Raw genomic sequence first — 17,854 nt, 5'->3', positions numbered from 1 at the left:
TGTACAACATGGTGATTTGATATTTTTATAGATTATACTCCATTTAAAGTTATTAAAAGTATTGACTACATCTCCTGTGCTGTGCAATATATCCTTGTAACCTATTTGATTCATAGTAGTTGGTACATCTTAATCCCTTCTCTCTATCTTGCCCCTCCCCCACCCCTCTCCCTACTGGTAACCCCTAGTTTGTTCTCTATATTTGTGAGTCTGTTTCTGTTTTATTATATTCATTCATTTGTTTTACTTTTTAGATTCCACATATAAGTGAAAACATACAGTATTTGTCTTTATCTGTCCAACTTATTTCACTAAGCATAATACCCTCCAGGTCCATCCATGTTATTGCAAATGGTAAAATTTCATTCTTTTTATGGCTGAGTAATAATATTCCATTGCATATATAAACCACATCTTCTTTATCCATTCATCTGTTTATGGACATTTAGTTGCTTACATACCTTGGCTATTGTAAATAATGCTTCCATGAACATTGGGATGCATGTATCTTTTCTAATTAGTGTTTCATTTTCTTTGGATAAATATCCAGGAGTGGAATTGCTGGATCATATGATACCTGTATTTAAAATTTTTTTCGAGGAACCTCCATACTGTTTTCCATAATGGCTGCACCAATTTACACTCCCACCAACAGTGCAAGAGGGTCCCTTTTCTCCACATCCTCGTCAACACTTGTTATTTGTTGTCTTTTTGATGACAGCCATTTTGACAGGTGTGAGGCGATCTCTCATTGTGGTTTTGATTTGCATTTCCCTGATGATTAGTGATGCTAGGCATCTTTTCATGTGTGTGCTGGCCATCTGTATATCTTCTTTAGAAGAATGCCTCTCCAAGTCTTCAGCCCATTTTTTTAATCAGTTTGTTTTTCTTTATTCTCTTTTTTTTTTTTTTTTTTTTGCGGTACCTGGGTCCCTCACTGCCATGGCCTCTCCCGTTGTGGAGCACAGGCTCCAGACGTGCAGGCTCAGTGGCCATGGCTCACAGGCCCAGCCGCCCTGCGGCATGTGGGATCCTCCTGGACCGGGGCACGAGCCCGTGTCCCCTGCATCCGCAAGCGGACTCCCAACCACTGTGCCACCAGGGAAGCCCCTGTTTGTTTTTTTGATATTGAGTTGTATGAGATCTTTATATATTTTGGGTAGTAATCCCTTATCAGACATATTTATGCAAATATCTTTTCCCATTCAGTAGGTTGTCTTTTAGTTTTGTTGACAGTTTCCTTCACCGTGCAAAAGCTTTTAAGCTTGATTAGGTCTCATTTGTTTATTTTTGCTTTTGTTTCCCTTGCCTGAGGAGACAGATCCAAAACAAATATTGCTAAGACCAGCGTCAAAGAATGTATTGTCTATGTTTTCTCCTAGGAGTTTTATGGTTTTCCATCTTACATTTAAGTCTTTAATCCATTCTGAATTTGTTTTTGTATATTGTGTGAGAAAATGTTCTAGTTTCATTCTCTTACATGTAGCTGTCCAGTTTTCCCAGCATGATTTTTTGAAGAGACTGTCTTTTCCCCACTGTATATTCTTGCCTCCTTTGTCATAAATTAACTGTCACAATTTGCAGAAGACATGGTACTATATACAGAAAACCCTAAAGTCTCCACCCATAAACTATTAAAACTAATAAATCAATTCAGTAAATTTGCAGGATACAAAATTAATGTACAGAAATATGTAGCTTTTCTATATACTAATAATAAACTATCAGAAAGAAGAAGCAAAAAAAAAAAAAAACAATTCCATTTACAACAGCACCAAAAGGAATAAAATACCTAGAAATAAACTTAACCAAGGAGGTGAAAGATCTATACCCTAAAAACTGTAAGACATTGATGAAGGAAATTGAAGATGATACAAATAAATGGAAAAATATCCTGTGTTCATGGACTGGAAGAATTAATATTTTTAAAATGTCCCTACCACCCAAAGCAATTTACAGATTTAATGCAATTTCTATCATAATACTCGTGACATTTTTCACAGAACTAGAACAAATAATCCTAAAATTTGTATGGAACCACAAAAGACCCTGAATAGCCAAAGCTACCTTTAGAAAAAAGAACAAAGCCAGAGGAATCTTGCTCCCTGGCTTCAAACTACACTACAAAGCTAAAGTCATCAAAAGAATATGGTACTGGCACAAAAACAGACACGTAGATCAATGGAAAAGAATAGGTAGTCCACAAATAAACCCACACACATATGGCTGATAAGTATGTATTCTTATCTTTGTTGGCCTCTTTGTTTTTAAAACAAACAAGTATAAAACATGTATTATAATTTGTCTAATCTTGGTTATTAGAGACAATTTTGGGTGTCTTCCATGGAGGGAAGGGACTAAGAAACAAGGGAAGGTACCAGAGACCTGTGTCTTCCCAATAGTGTCTCCTACACTTCATCTTAAACCTTAAACCTTCATCTTAAACCTAAAAGTATTCTCTAAACTTTATTTCATTTTCTGTGCAAATATCACTGACACTTCTTTTTATTATTTTTATTGATTTATTTTACTAATATTGATGGTAACTTTAGAAATCATTTTGTATCACTCTAAGATGCTGGGTTTTTAAAATAACTTAAAAATTTTTTGTGTAAAAAATAGGCTTTTATTTCAAATGATAGGTAATTTTATGCAAATATTCTTGATGAAAACAGACAACTCTCTCTGACATTTTTCAGTTTTGTGATTTTGATTTCCACTCCACAGTTAACTGATTGAAAGAATCACAAACCAAACTTTATCAAGATCAGTAGTTAATCAGGATAATGAGTGCAATACTAACAATTTTGACAATTGAGTGATTCTGTTAAGTGTGTAACTCGGAAAAGCACTTGAGTCAGTGGGAAGGAGAAAGTCAAGATGGATAATTTGGTGAGGTGAAAATATTAAATTATTTTCTATCACTAATGTTGTTTTTCTTACGTTAACTAGGACTTACCCTTGTATCATTCTTTCTTTGTATCTTCAAAATCATATTATTTGCATTCTGTAGTTTGTCCAGGGAAAATAATTTAATCTCTCTTCTTTTATGCTAAATCAGAATGCTATCAGTTACCTTATTTACCTGAATTTAACAGGCATGTGAAGTTTAACTCCATGGGCTGCATGCACAACCTTCTGACATTTATTAATTTACTGCATGGTGAGTGGAGAAACAGCATTGCTGCTGTCCCCATGATTTTAGGGATTATCTCTGGTCGAGAATTGGCTTGGGCCCTAATGATTTTTTAGGTGGTTGTGTTTGTCTAGATGGGACCCGGCAGAGATAGCATCATTCCCATCGTGCCTGATTTAACTTGGCTTTGGATGATGGGATTAGAGCCTTTCACAGTAGATTACATCAATTTAACCATTATTTCAAGATCTTATCTTTTTGTTTGAACAGCTTAGCTCCAGAGATAACATTTTATAGACCCATGCTCCTTCTAAACAAATGTCACTCTCATCTGGACCTATTCTGATGTCTCTCCCATGGACAATGGATTTTACTAAGTCATCCTTGGTCTGATCTTTACTGATTCCTCACTGGGTTATTTGCAATAGAGCTGGGGCCACGAGTGAAATCTCTGATTTTTGGCCACTGATTTTCTCTGTGCAGACCAGAATAGAACAGACAGGGATAAAGCCATTAAAGAAATTTTTCAAGACCATGCTGGGGAGCACAGGCTTATACTGAGTTAATGTACAAGGCAGGGGGGTTGTGTTGGAATTTAGTTTGATCCTAATTACATGGTTAGGATAAAATCTATTTGGGTAGTATAAAATTGCTGAAGTAATGTCCATGGAAGAAAATAGCTGGTTGATAAAAGAGTTTTGGCTGGTACTTTCATTCAGACCTCTGAACAAAATCCAGTGATAAGGGCTGGGTTAGGCCATGACACTTGGGTTCCTGGTGACAGGGTGCCAGCTCTTTGTTGTTGAGATAGTGTCCATTCCCCACTTCTTATTTGGCAGCAGAGAACAGCTCCCATGGGCCAATAAAGCCAGAGCAATTTGGAAAGTCAAAATTTAAAGCTAGAGGAGCCAATTTAGACAATTTAAGCAAAAGATTATTTTCTTTGAGTATAGACTGTCCAAGGAGACTCAAATTCTGTGTCTGGCTGTGCTATTTTGTTTTGGCTGGCTGACTTAGAGGTTCTGTTTTTCCCCCTTCTCCAAAGTAAAAATATTGACACATATGAATTCAATGATATGATCTGGGGAGAGGGATAGATGTGATGATAGCCAGCAGATTCTGAGATTCTATAAACATCACGCTGTTTTGGGAGACTTGGGCACGATTTGATGTCTCCTAATGGGAAAGTGAAGCACCTTGGGCAGCCAGTGGAATGCTCCACCCCTGTCCTGTCTGTTGCTCCCCTCCTTCTCTCAGAGCTGAGGCTATGTCACTGCCACCTTAAATGAAGTGTCACAGCTTTGCCTGCCTCCTGGTCAGGAGTGTATACTAGTTCTCATCGGGGCTCCTCTGTTCACTGATGTTCCCCAAAGCTGGGACTTATGTGTGTACCCCACCTCTAGGACCCAGAAGATATGCCAAGATGTCCCCAGTTCAGTCCTCAGGAAAACCCTAAGCTTAAAAGAGGGGGTGGCCCTCTGTACCAGCAGACCATACACTTGATACAGGAATTAAGAAACCTGAGTACTCTCCCCAAATCTGCTGTGGATTTGGACTCTCCACTTTCAGAGTGCTGATTAATTGCATGTTACATTGCACAGCTTATGATAAAGCTATCCTTTGATCTTACGACAAGTCTCCTGCCTAACTAATTCAAGAATAATGAGTTCCAGGTACTGAGGTTAGGGGAGGCAGTTTGAAACTCCTTGGCCTGAGCTTCTTATTTCCCCTGAAAAGACTTCCGTTAGTCACTCTCCAGGTGCTCCACTCATACTACTGAGATATGGGCTGGTCAGCTGGATGTGGATCAGCCCTTCGTCAATCTCTCTACTCATTCCAGTCTGCTCTTCCATTTTATTTTATTTTATTTATTTTTATTGGAGTATAGTTGATTTACAATGTTGTGTTAGTTTCAGGTGTACAGCAAAGTGATTCAGTTATATATATATATATATATATATATATATATATATTCTTTTCCAGATTCTTTTCCATTATAGGTTGTTACAAGATATTGAATATAGTTCCTTGTATGATACAGTAAACCCTTGTTGATTATCTATTTTATATACAGTTGTGTGTATCTGTTAATCCCAAACTCCTACTTTATCCCTCCTCCCCTTTCCCCTTCAGTAACCATGTTTGTTTTCTATGTCTGTGAGTCTGCTTCTATTTTGTAAAGAAGTTCATTTGTATCATTTTTTTTAGATTCCACATATAAGCAATATCATATGATATTTGTCTTTCTCTGTCTGACTGACTTAGCATGATAATCTCTAGGTCCATCCATGTTGCTGCAAATCAAGCCCTACATTTTAGAGCGGGCACTTGTGGTTTTCCTGGCACTGGCCATGACTGTGGCTAACTCTGGAGTGTGGCATCAGGAACACCATTGTTCCTACACAGTGAGCTGCCTCCTCCAGCCTAGTCTTTTTCAGTAATGAAGCTGATATTTTTTATCTACATCTGCCTTACTCTTTGTCTTATCCCTCATTTGGTTTAGAGGTCAGGTGGGGAAAACAGAATAGTTGACCCTCCATATCTGCGGATGCAGAATCCACAGGTACAGAGGACCGGCCCTACTACACCATTTTATATAAGGGACTTGAGCGTCTGTGGATTTTGGTACTTGTTGGGGTCCTGGAACAAATCCCCTGCAGATACCAAGAGAGGACAGTATACTTTACTGGGCCGCTAACACTGTACTTGATAGTCAAAGATGATTAGAATAGTCTCTACTCTTAGGAAGCTCAGAGAACAGTGGTGGGGAGATGGGGTAGATGGAAATAGAAGCAAAAAGTCATGAATTAGTGTCAGTGGGGGGCAGTGTAGAGTAAAATTCAAGAGCTCCAGTTCTGGATTTATTTAACCTTGGCTGCGTTCCCACAGGTGCCACTTCCTAGATGAGTGATCCCGGGGAAGTTAATTTACTTCAAAGCCTCAGTTTTTCCATCTGTAAAATGGAGATAGTAATAACCACCTCACAAGTTTGTTGTACAGTTTCAATGAGATAATATATATATGTAAATTGAATGGCACCGATCTGAACACACAGAAGATATCAGACTTTTGGGCCACTGTTATTATTAGAAGTATTATGCATACCCTGTGGAATCACAGGAGGGGCACCTGACTCTTTGTGTGAGTACTATTATCCCCAAAGAAATAGAAAATAAGTCTGCTCATATCATGAAGTAATGATGAGAAAAGCAACCCCAGACTGTACCTAATATATATCTTTTGAGCATCACTCTGTAGGTTCTACTTTGCTTTTCATTAATAATTGTTTGTACCAATTGAGTGGTAGCTGTTGTCTAAACTGGCTTCAGGCAACAGACAGAGGGAAGGGCCATCACTGAGTAAGTAGGTCACTAATCTGTATTTGTTTACTAAAGCAACTGTTTTCCCAAGTGCCAGAGAAGAACAGAAGAAAGAGAAAAAGGGGAAGAAAAAGGAAGAGAAAGGAAAGGAGGAGAACGAAGGGAGGGGAAGAGAAAAAAGAAGAAAAAAGTATACAATTCAGTTCCTTCCCATAAATATGGCTGTGTAATCGTTTACACTAATATCACAAGAGTAGTGAAATTAATGTATAGACTTATAGTATAATAATTCAAAATTGACAAAGGAAATCATATCCTAGATTAGGATGGACAGAGTACAGGTGGAAAAGGGGTATGTATAAAAGATGAGGGAAAAAATCCTCATAAAAAATAGAAAGGAACAGAGAACTCTATTACCATTTTTTTTTCTTGTCCACTTCTGCTAAGATATATGGAATCTTGTCCTCACGGTCACATATATACTTTTCCATCCATAGCATCTCTACAACAGACTCAGTCTTGTGAGGTGATGGTTTTCATATGCAGGTCTGGCTCTCAGTTCAGTGTGCTGGTACTAGTTTGCAGTGGGAAGAAGGAAGCCCTTTTACAATCCTCTTGATTAATCCCAAGATCCAACCATCTGCTTATGACTTCGTCCCCACCATCCTCACCCGGCTGCCCTATTCCCATCTCCTCCTTGCTCTGCAATCATGACACACACACTTGCACCTCAGTGTGTGAGGTTCCCTCTGCCTGGAACATTCATCCCCAGACTGCCACACTTCTCACACTCTTATTCCCTTTAGGTCACTGCCAATGTCATACTTATTGGAGAAGCTTTCTCTAACCATTTCATCCAAAATGGGACTCTCATGTCTCCCAGTATACCCTTCCTCTTTCCCTTGTTGTATTAGTCTCCAAAACAGTAATCACCATCTGACATGGTATACATATACATGTTTAATTGTTTATTATTGTCTTCTCTTCTGTGTTAGGTTGGGTTTCCTAAAAGCAGAAGTGGAAGGAAGGATTCAAATACATATTGAGGGAATCTTCAGGAAAAACTTTTAAGGGAGGGGGGAAGCAGCCAGGCAAGGATGTGGTTTCAAGGAAAGTCTTGTCTTGGCAAGGAATTTTTTGGTCCATAAAATACACCTGGAGACAAGGAGCTGGCCCTTTGACTTTATCAGTCAGTTGTTGGCTGTAGACCAGGAGAGGGCACTGTGACTTTCCAGCTGTCAGTGCCCCTCAACTGAGGTTGGTTCTTTTGGGAGTGAAGGCAGCTGGGAGCTGGAAGCCAATACACATAGAAACTGGGAGAGGATGTGCTGCCTGGGTTAGGGGGGACAGGCAACTGAATGACATCTTACATGTCTCCACTACAATGTAATTTCCATGAGATCTGGGGTTGACCTTTTTTGTTCCATGCTGTATCTAGCACACAGAATAGAGGTGGGTACATAGTAGGCCTTCAATAAATACTTGTTGAATGAATGAATGAACTTAATTGAACTGGCACAGCACTAGGTCCGAGGATACAGTAGTGAATGAGACAGTTTCCTGCCCTCATGGAGCTTATGGTCTAATGGGAATTCAGATGCAGGTAATTAAAATGCAGTTGGATAAGAGCCATCATAGGAAAAGCAGAGGGGGTTAAGAGCACACAGTAGGGACACTTACAATCCAGAGTTTGGAAGGAGCAGGTATTACAAACATTGTAGTATGATCAAGGGATGTCTTTTCCAGGGTAATTATTCACAGTCAATGGAGTGCACATTGATAAAGTTGGGAAAATATTGTAATGCCTCTAAGATTGTATCATTACTATGAAGATTCCATTTAAGTTGTCTTTCACCTTGATTTGTGTCTCAAATAGAGTGATTAAAAGGAGAACAACCTGAGCCAGGACCTCTCATCTGTCTATGTACCTGTTTCCTCACCTGTAAAATGAGAGGGTTGAACCGTGAGTTTCCTTTGGGAACTGACCTTCCTCAAGAGCCTCTGTGTTCTGTCCATTGTATGGAAAGAAACCACAGAATGCCAGACAGTCGTTTTGTGCCTCTAACTAACTGGTATGCTTTGGGATTGAAGAATTCCCTTAGATGTTTGGTAATTGGTGTGTTTTTTTTTTCTCTGAATGCACCAGTGTGGTATTTAGCTTTAATGCTCAGTAAGTCTGTTTCAAAAAAAAGAGAACTTAATTCCCTGAAGAAGACAGCTCTGTCAACCCTGTTGATGAATGAATTCACTCACATGGTCTAATCTAGCTGAGGGATTCTATACTGATGAACAGAAAACACCTTCCTCAGTTTTTTCCAATTTGTTTTTTTGTTGTGTGTAAGGTTCCACATATTTGGGGGAATGGTGTGTGTGTGTGTGTGTGTGTGTGTGTGTGTGTGTGTGTGTGTGTCCATGGGTGCATGAGCTTGTGTCTAGCTGGGGAAGAGATAGTAGGAGTTGGCTTGGGTATTGTCTTCAGCTACAACATGGCTTTCAATGTTTGAGTCATGTGCCTTAAGATGCTTTCATAATTCACCTTGGAGAATGGGAAAAAAATAGGTTTTGGTGAAATAGAAAAAGTCTTTTGAAATGTCACAGTGTGGTTATGTAACAGTGGATTATGTAATACCTGAGGGTAGGGGCTGGAGAGGGACACTTTTCAGATATTTCTAGTAATTTGAAGTCATTAAAAAACAACAATGTTCTTGGGCATTATTGTGTTTGTTGCTAGCTTTTGGCAGAGCTGTTTTGATGGTTGCAAGCTCTCCCCAGGCTGGGCAGTCAACCCGAGCACAGGAGTGGGTCTCTGGCTCTGAATATCTCACCTCTGCCCCATTCCTGCACTGCTTTTTCACCCCTCAGTGGATGCTCTTGATTGGCTGGTCTGTCACCCACCCCTTGGAACAGTTGCTTTGACGCCTGCCATGTCTGATGGGGCCCACCCCACTAATTTATTTTTCTGGGTTTGTGCTTGAATTTCTTCTATATTTAGAGCTTTGATTGAAGCAATATAATATGTCAGAAAACTAGGTAGTTTGATTTACTAAATACTAATTTTTTGCAAGATGATAGTTCCCTGAATGCTAGTTAGTTATTAAATATGCTTTATATAAGTTTATTGAAGGTGAGAATATTTGTGAAAATAAAAGGTGGGTGCATATTGCCATGGTCATGAATTGAATGCTGACCTAAATAATGGTAATTTGGTGGAATGAGAGAAGTCCTGGAGTAAGAAGCAGGAGGGACCGGTTCTTGTTACTGCTTTGATGAGACCTCTGGCAAGTTGCTTGATCTCTTTTGGCCTCAGTTTCTCCATGGGACTAGGTAAACTTTTAAGGATCCCTTTAACTCTATGAGAAAAACTCAGATCTATGTAGCTGGAAATCTTGCAAAACCAGCAAGGATGTGTGTTTTCATTCAGGTATCTTAAATTAATCTCCTAGAACTTTGGGTCAAACTTGGACTTGTGAAGAATGGAACCAAGCAGTGATGGCTCTGGCTTATCAGACCCCCCTAACTTAATTTTGATCAAATGTTGTTTTTTTTTATGTAGTAGATTACTACAATAATAATGTACTTGGGTGAAGGGTGTTGGCTCCAGACAAAAGGATTGTTTTTCAGTCCTCCCAGTTCTTCTAAGGGAAAGCTGATCTCTTTATCAAAACTAGGTGTGTTCTCTCTTGAGAAAGCCCTCTCCATAAAAGCCAATACATATATTGCCTTGGACCTTAAAGGGAAATTCTATACTGGAGACACTCAGAAATGTTCACATATTTCCTTTTTTCTTAAGCAAAAAAGAGTTTCATCAACAAATTCGGAAAGTTGTCATATTTGCATTGTTTTCCTTTTCAGAGGAGGGGGAGAGTACACAGTACTGGATAGTGGGAGGAAGACTTCGAGGAAGTGGGTTTTATTTTTTTTTTTGGCAAGGAAGAACCCACTTTTGAGGCACCACTGTCATGAAATGTCACTTATATGATGGCCTATATACAGAAACCCTGTCCCTTTGCAGATGGGCATGTGTGTTAAGCGGCAGCCAGTTACACTTCCTTCATATCTAGTTGCAGACAGAGACACCGTTAAGGCCATTCGCTGTTACTTATACTAAGCAGAATAGCATAAACAGAAAACTGTCTAGAGTGTCTAGAGTGGGTTAGTTGTTTGGGTTATTCCATTAATTCTAGATCAGAATTACCTTCATAACCTCTTTGCTCTTCCAATGTGCTCATACACCTCAGCTGGAGTGGGTGGCACTCAGCTGATCTACAGGTGGGAAACAATCCCCAAACCTATGGACATTTCCATGCAAGGGCTTGAACTAGCCATAGAGATATTTCACACAATTTCAGGTTGCTTTTTTCCAACACGATAAATATGACGAAGAGAATTACATTAATTTAAAATATGGTAGTTTATTTAATGGTATAACGCAAGCCTAACTGCACTTTTAGCCATTCTTTTGGACATGACTACTGCAAGATGAGATGATCTTGGCAAGCCAAGGGTTAATGGAGTACAAGAGAGGGAGCAATTTTCCCCCTCACATCATAAGGAGGAAAAGCCTCAGTCATGGCTTTTTACTTCCCTCCTTGATTTATTAGATTTTAAGGGAAATTTAACATGGTATGTCCTTTGTATCAAATCACTAAATGATGGTATTTCACTTTGAGGAAATCCTATACACTAAAAAAGAAATTTAGCAATTAGTGGGGTACAATTCACACTGCTAGCAAAAGTTTCATTACTTCACAAAAGGCTCTTTTAGTGAGCCACCCCCAGTGCTTTAAAAAGAACATGCTAAGTGAGGAACATAAGCCTGTTTCCTGAGTAATGACTTCAAGTAAATTGAAGCAAACAAGGCCAAATGGTCTGCATGCCGGGCAAGACTCAGGAGGCATCAGCTAATTTATAATTATAATGCCCCTGTGCACTGACATCAAACCTTTCACCTCGCTTGGATGCAAAACTGTACTTTAGTGCTCAGAAAGTTGCTGTTGTTGGTTTTTTTCTTGACCGTGCCTCTAAACAAGAGGTTCTTCTAGGTAACACCTTTTTATTTATAAGAAAAACATTTGCAAATCTTTTATTTTTTGTTGAACTTTGTTTTGACCAGAAAATAAGGGCCCATGTATGGTGTATTCATGGAGACCAAATTAACTAATAGGGTTTCACTGTGGGTTGAGTGTTCTGGGGGCAGTGTTTGGGAACTGAACTTCCAAACAGAAGGCCAGTGTTCAGGATCCCTAGGGAAATAATGACGGCCTGCTCACTGAACATTCTGTGCTTTGGGCGGGGCATCCGAGTGTGGCAGGGAGGCCAAGAGCAGACCAAGTGTGAGTCCAGGTTAGAGGGATGTTTTGACCCACCCGATTGATAGGTATTTTTTTTAAACAATCCAAGTTGTCATTTGGAACAACTGATGAAATCACGTAATAAATATATTTGTGGATGATTGGGGTTGGCTGTTAAGGGAAATCCAGAGCTGTTTTTAAAAATGCCTTGCAGACTCTCATCCCTTTTGGGATGCTGTTTGCAAGCTGCTCACAGCTCAGCTACCACCTAAATGAAGTTCTTTTTATCTCTGAGCTGGTGACTATGGAGGAATTTTGTTTTTTTAAGTTGTTGTGTCAAAACCTTCTATTTTGAAACAATGGGCAAATGAGAACAAAGTAGAAATGTCTCTGGCTCAAGCAAAAGAGAAGATATAGCTAAGAAAACCTTAAACCACTATTTGTTTTAAATATAGGAAGCTTTTATTTTTTACTTTTCTGTTATACATCTATATCACCTCCCACCTGAAGTGATCAGGGTGGAGTTAGAAGAATCAAGACAACTTTTTAGAACAAGCATTCTATTTTTGTTAATTGCAAGCACAGAGAACAACAAAGCATGGCCTTGGTCCTTGGTCTTCTTCATCCCCCTCTTTGCCCCATTACTTCCTTTCTACTTCCTCCTTTAGTCTGAATTTTAATACGTAGTATTCAGGTGCACTCCTAATTCTCATTTCCTTTCAGTGGGATTTTCCAGTAAACACACTGACTAGATCGTTCATAGGAAATTACCCAATTGGTGGTGGGCACTTATGTGACTTACATACATCTGTCACCCAGGCATCTGCTTGTTTTTTTTTTTTAATAAACATGTATTTTATTTATTAATTATTTTTGGCTGCGTTGCGTCTTTGTTGCTGCGCGCAGGCTTTCTCTAGTTGCGGCGAGCGGGGGCTACTCTTCGTTGCAGTGTGCGGGCTTCTCACTGCAGTGGCTTCTCTTGTTGTGGAGCACGGGCTCTAGGTGCAAGGGCTTCAGTAGTTGTGGCACACGGGTTTCGGTAGTTGTGGCTTCCGGGCTCTAGAGTGCAGGCTCAGCAGTTGTGGCACATGGGCTTAGTAGCTTAGTGACATGTGGGATCTTCCTGGACCAGGGCTCGAACCCATGTCCCCTGCATTGGCAGGTATATTCTTAACCACTGCACCATCAGGGAAGCCCCAGCCATCTGCTTCTTGTCTCCAGCAACCAGAACTACTTATTGGACAGACCGTCTCTGTCTCTATTTCTATATTCATCTTAACAAACAAAGGCAAATTTTTACTTTTTAGGGGATATGATTTGAATAATTTGTCATTTTCATTCTTGCAAAAATGGATTTTAAGTGTTAATTAAAATAGAAAACTAGCAAAAACACTTTATTTTGAAATGACAATAACATAGGAGAGTTTTAAAGCAGTTCCAGAGAGAAGATAAGCATAGCTGTGTAGAGTGTGCCCAGAAGGGAGTGAGAGGAAGAAGTCTTTAGAAGAAATGTAGCCCCCAGAGAGACCCTCCTTAAAGAAAGAGCTCACAGGACTAATAGACCAGAGAGGGAGGAAGGTATGGGGAGAGGGAGAGAGAGAAGATATTCCACCCACCTCCACGGAGGCAGATACCAACTTGTCCTGGGGGCCAAGGCAGTCTTTTTTGTATAGAATAAGCACAAACATAGTTTATGTAAAAGGTTTTCCAAGGAGAATATTTTTAGGTAAAATATTAAGATAGTAAATGTTTTAGTTGGATAGTTTCTAAGCACAACTAAGCACGAAGTGATCACAAAGTCATCAATTTATGCCTGCTGTCTGTCATCATTAACACCCCTTTTAACTCTCAGAAATGTCTCAGTGTGTGTAAAAAATCATATGCTAGTCAGGATCAGCCTTTGGAAAGGGGACCTTTATTGAATTAAGTGTTAGACCGCAGAATGCCATCTTCGCTGTTAAGGATTTTGCAATCTAAAATGTAAAATTCTAGAAATAGTATTGAGTGTGAAGGGAGGGTGAATATTTTTCTTCATGTTAAGGACAAATACAGGCGGTGACCTCAAGTTCTCATTTCCGACTTCCTTTCCTGGTAACTCCTGCCCGGGTATCTCTAAGAGATTTCATCTTCCTTTGTACAAGGGTCAGGAAAGAAACAGGGGGCAAGCATGTATATGATATATGTACATAAATATCTTTTACATGAGCAAGACAAATGCAAGTTACATTTTCTTGCTAAACTTATACAGCGAGGCTGCCAGAAGTTTCCATCTCAGGATATTAGCAAAAACACAGAGAGATCTCCGATTATTGGGATTAAAGTCTAGAACCCAGTCGATTAGAAAATTCAGGGGGAGATGGTTATCTTTCTGTGGCTGTTGCTGTAATGATGAGACACACTTGTAAATATTGATGTTGCCACCTAACCACAGCGCTGAAATAGAGTTCTTTCCTTACAGCCTTGGACTGCTTAGTAATCCTCAGAGGACATCTGCTCTCTCCAAGGCTCCCCCACCGAAGGGAACACGAGGACAACAAATGCAGTTTAACAATCCATCCAGTAGAGAGAAGCCACCAGCACAAATACTGGTCTTGGTCTCCAGTTTAGTTCTTTCTGAGTTTCCTGCTGGTTCGGTGTCCTCTAGTGGTAACTTGTCTCATGAATGAATAAGCTGGCACAGCAAATTGTGAGATTTGTAGAGATCATGGTCTTTTCATGAGTGTTTTATAATGAATACAAAACCTGAGGGCCTACAAAATACTAAGTGTCAGGTAGTATGTCCTCTCAGTAACCCTCTGAGAAAGAGACTAATTACACCATTTTATAGGCAAGAAAACTGAGGTTCAGGGAGCCTAAGTGATACATTGTAAGACTCAGAGGCAGGATGTGAAACAGAATTCCTGAGCTTTCATCCTGATGTTTTTGTTTTGTTTGTTTGTTTTAATTTTCATTGTATTTTACTTCTTCATGATTCTAACAAGATAGACATTTTCTGGCTACAAATGAGTCACAGAGACAATGGAGGGAGGAGCCTCCAGAAGACTGGGTTTATCCTGCTGCGCTTCAGGTACCCCTGACCTTCCTGACATGTGAGCCCCAGGGGGCCACAGGGTAGGGTGAAAATAGAACTGGCTTTGAATCCAGATAGACCTGGGTTTAAATTCTAGCTTCACAACTCCACCATCCACCCGAAAAAGATTCTATGTTCTACTGTGTTCTAAGCCCCAGAGTACAATTTTGTACAAGAGGGAAAATATTCCTGTTCAAATTTTTTATTCTAGCTGATCCTCAGTTTTGTCATCTTAAAGTAGGGGTGGCAGTACCCCTAAACATTTGTGGAAGACAATCTTTAAAGTTATTCAACATATTATGGAAAGAAGGATCTATGGTAAATGAGGGCAAATGATGAACATGATGACCCAGTGCAAAGAAGGTTTTGCAGGCTGAGGACAATCTGATTGGTCCACCATTTTTAGAACCCCCATTCAGACTGGCTGTCTGAGGATATAAGGACGTGCATCTTCACATATTTCAAGTAGCCAAACCCTGAATAATTTTTGTGATAGTAAAGGAATGAGTTGTCTCTTACCTCACTTTGTATAGACTGAATAGTATGTGTCCCCTCAAAACTCGTGCCCCTTTTATCGTGGGACACAGTGAGAAGGTGGCTGTCCATGAACCAGGAAGTGGGCCCTCACCAGACACCAAATCTGTTAGCGCCTTGATCCAGCCTCTGGAACTGTGAGAAATAAACTTCTGTAGTTTATAAGCCACCCAGTCTATGTTATCTTTGTTACAGCAGCCAAAGAGATTAAGACACACTCCAACTCTGGAATCTTCCAAAATGAAGATGGTTTGTGATTGTAGAATTGGGTGTCAAAGAGTTGCCACCAAGGCAGTGGAAAAATTCTGTCTCTTTCCCAGAGAAAGGTATCTAGATATCTATGATGGTGTCTTTTGACAGATATATTTAGCAGACTGAATGAGAACAGATTTTTTTCTTTCCCTTTTTTTTTTGTGTGTGTGTGGGTGTTTTTCCAGCATTATGATTTAATTAAGGGAGCATATTCATTGTAGAGAATATATTGATGATTGTAAATGTGACTCCTCATTACAGCCTTAAAATTTTTGAAACACCAAAGCACAAAGGTGTCAATTTTATATAAGTAGGTACAAAACAAGTACATGTAGTTTCCATGCTCCAAAATTGAGTACACACTGTACTGTCATTGGGAAGGTGTTAACCAATGAAGACCTGACAATAAAGTACTCAAGATTGATATATCAAAATAAAATATAAAATAGGAGTTTATAAAAACAAATTTGACAATAGCAGAGAGGACCCTTTTCATTTCTGAGCAAAAATGCATTTCATTATATGTACTCTCTCATAAAATGACTAAACCAGTCATTTGAGAATGCTCTATTTATTTCTTCTATTATAGTACAATATTCTCCATGTCTTTTGAAAAAAAATATTGTTCAGGAACTGTGGGATAAGCGTGCATGTGGATGGAACAGCACAATTGCTCTGGTTCTTACAACTCACTTCTAGATAAGGAGAAAGCGTTATTCATTAGTATGGCCCAGTCTTTTTTTTTCTTTTCTTTTTTTAAAAATTTTTATTGGAGTATAGTTAATCCACAATGTTGTGCTAGTTTCTACTGTATAGCAAAGTGAACTGGCCACACATACACATATATCCACTCTTCTTTACATTCCCTCCCATACAGGTCATTACAGAGTATTGAGAAGTGCTCCACGAGCTACATAGCAGGTGCCTATTAGGATCTGCCCTTACATATAGTAGTATGTATATGTCAATCTCAATCTCCCAACCCATCCCCCCCACTGCCCCCTCCCCCACTGCTGCCAGCAACCACAAATTTGTCCTCCACATTGAACAGATGTTTTTTTTTCTATGAGTAACGCTTTAAATTCTAGTGATGATAAGCTCATATTTACTTAAAACTTTTGGTCTCTCAGATGCATATTGTTCCTTAGCAACTTTTTCTTTCCTTTTTCTATTATAATGGTTGAGAACACTGACCTAGGAAACTAAAGAATCATAGAATGTTAGAGTATGAAGAGAAGTTAAAGATTTTCTGATCCAACCTCTTCATTTTACAGGTTGGAACACAAGTGGGCCTGTGAGTCTTGTCCAAGGTCTTCCTTTAATTCATTCATTCCACAAGTATTTATTGTGTGCCTAGCAAGCAGGTGCTAGGTACTATTCTACACGATGGGGTTATAGCAGTGAGCAAAACAGATGTGGTCACAGCTTTCATAGATTTATATTCTAAAGGGAAGGGGAAGATTCAATAAAAATTAAACAAATGTATAGTAGGTCAGGTAATGGTAAGTGTTAAGAAAACATGATTAAGCAAGGTAAGGGACAAAAGGTGATGAAGGAGAGTGGTCTTTTAGGTAGAATGTTTAGTGAAGGTGACATTTGAGCAGAGTCCTGAAGGAGGTGAGGGAATGAACTATGTGAAGATCTGGGGAAAGAGCATTCCTGGTGAATAGAATAGTAAGTGCCCTGAGGCAGACTCACACTCAAAGGTCAATGTGACCAGAATGGATAGATGGAGGAAAGTGTGGCAGGGAGTGTGATCTGAGAGTAGTGCGGGGAGAGGACACATCATATAGAGCCTGACTGGTATGGTACCGGCTCTGGGCTTTTAGGCCCTGGAGGATTTTGAGTAGAGGAGTGACATGATTTATTTGTGTTTGAAAAGGATGACTCAAGAGCCAAGCTTGGACCAGAGTCCAGGTCTCTTAAAGGCAGAGGTCATAGGTGCCCCCACTCTATCATCCAGCTCTACACACTTGCAGTTGAACCTAAAGAACAGATCTTGGAAAATTTTAGGAAGTCTCTGTATTTACAGTATTACCATAATGGACACTTTCAACCAGAGTTTGGTAAACATAAGGTAATAAAAATTATGCTCACATCAACATTCACAGAAAGATAGACAAAATAAAAAGGCAGAGGACTTTATACCAGATGAAGGAACAAGATAAAACCCTAGAAAAACAACTAAATGAAGTGGAGATAGGCAATCTTCCAGAAAAAGAATTCAGAATAATGATAGTGAAGATGATCC

The sequence above is a fragment of the Mesoplodon densirostris genome, chromosome 11, assembly GCF_025265405.1.
Source record: "Mesoplodon densirostris isolate mMesDen1 chromosome 11, mMesDen1 primary haplotype, whole genome shotgun sequence".
In the NCBI taxonomy this organism is placed as follows: domain Eukaryota; kingdom Metazoa; phylum Chordata; class Mammalia; order Artiodactyla; family Ziphiidae; genus Mesoplodon; species Mesoplodon densirostris.
This window is presented reverse-complemented; position numbering follows the sequence as displayed.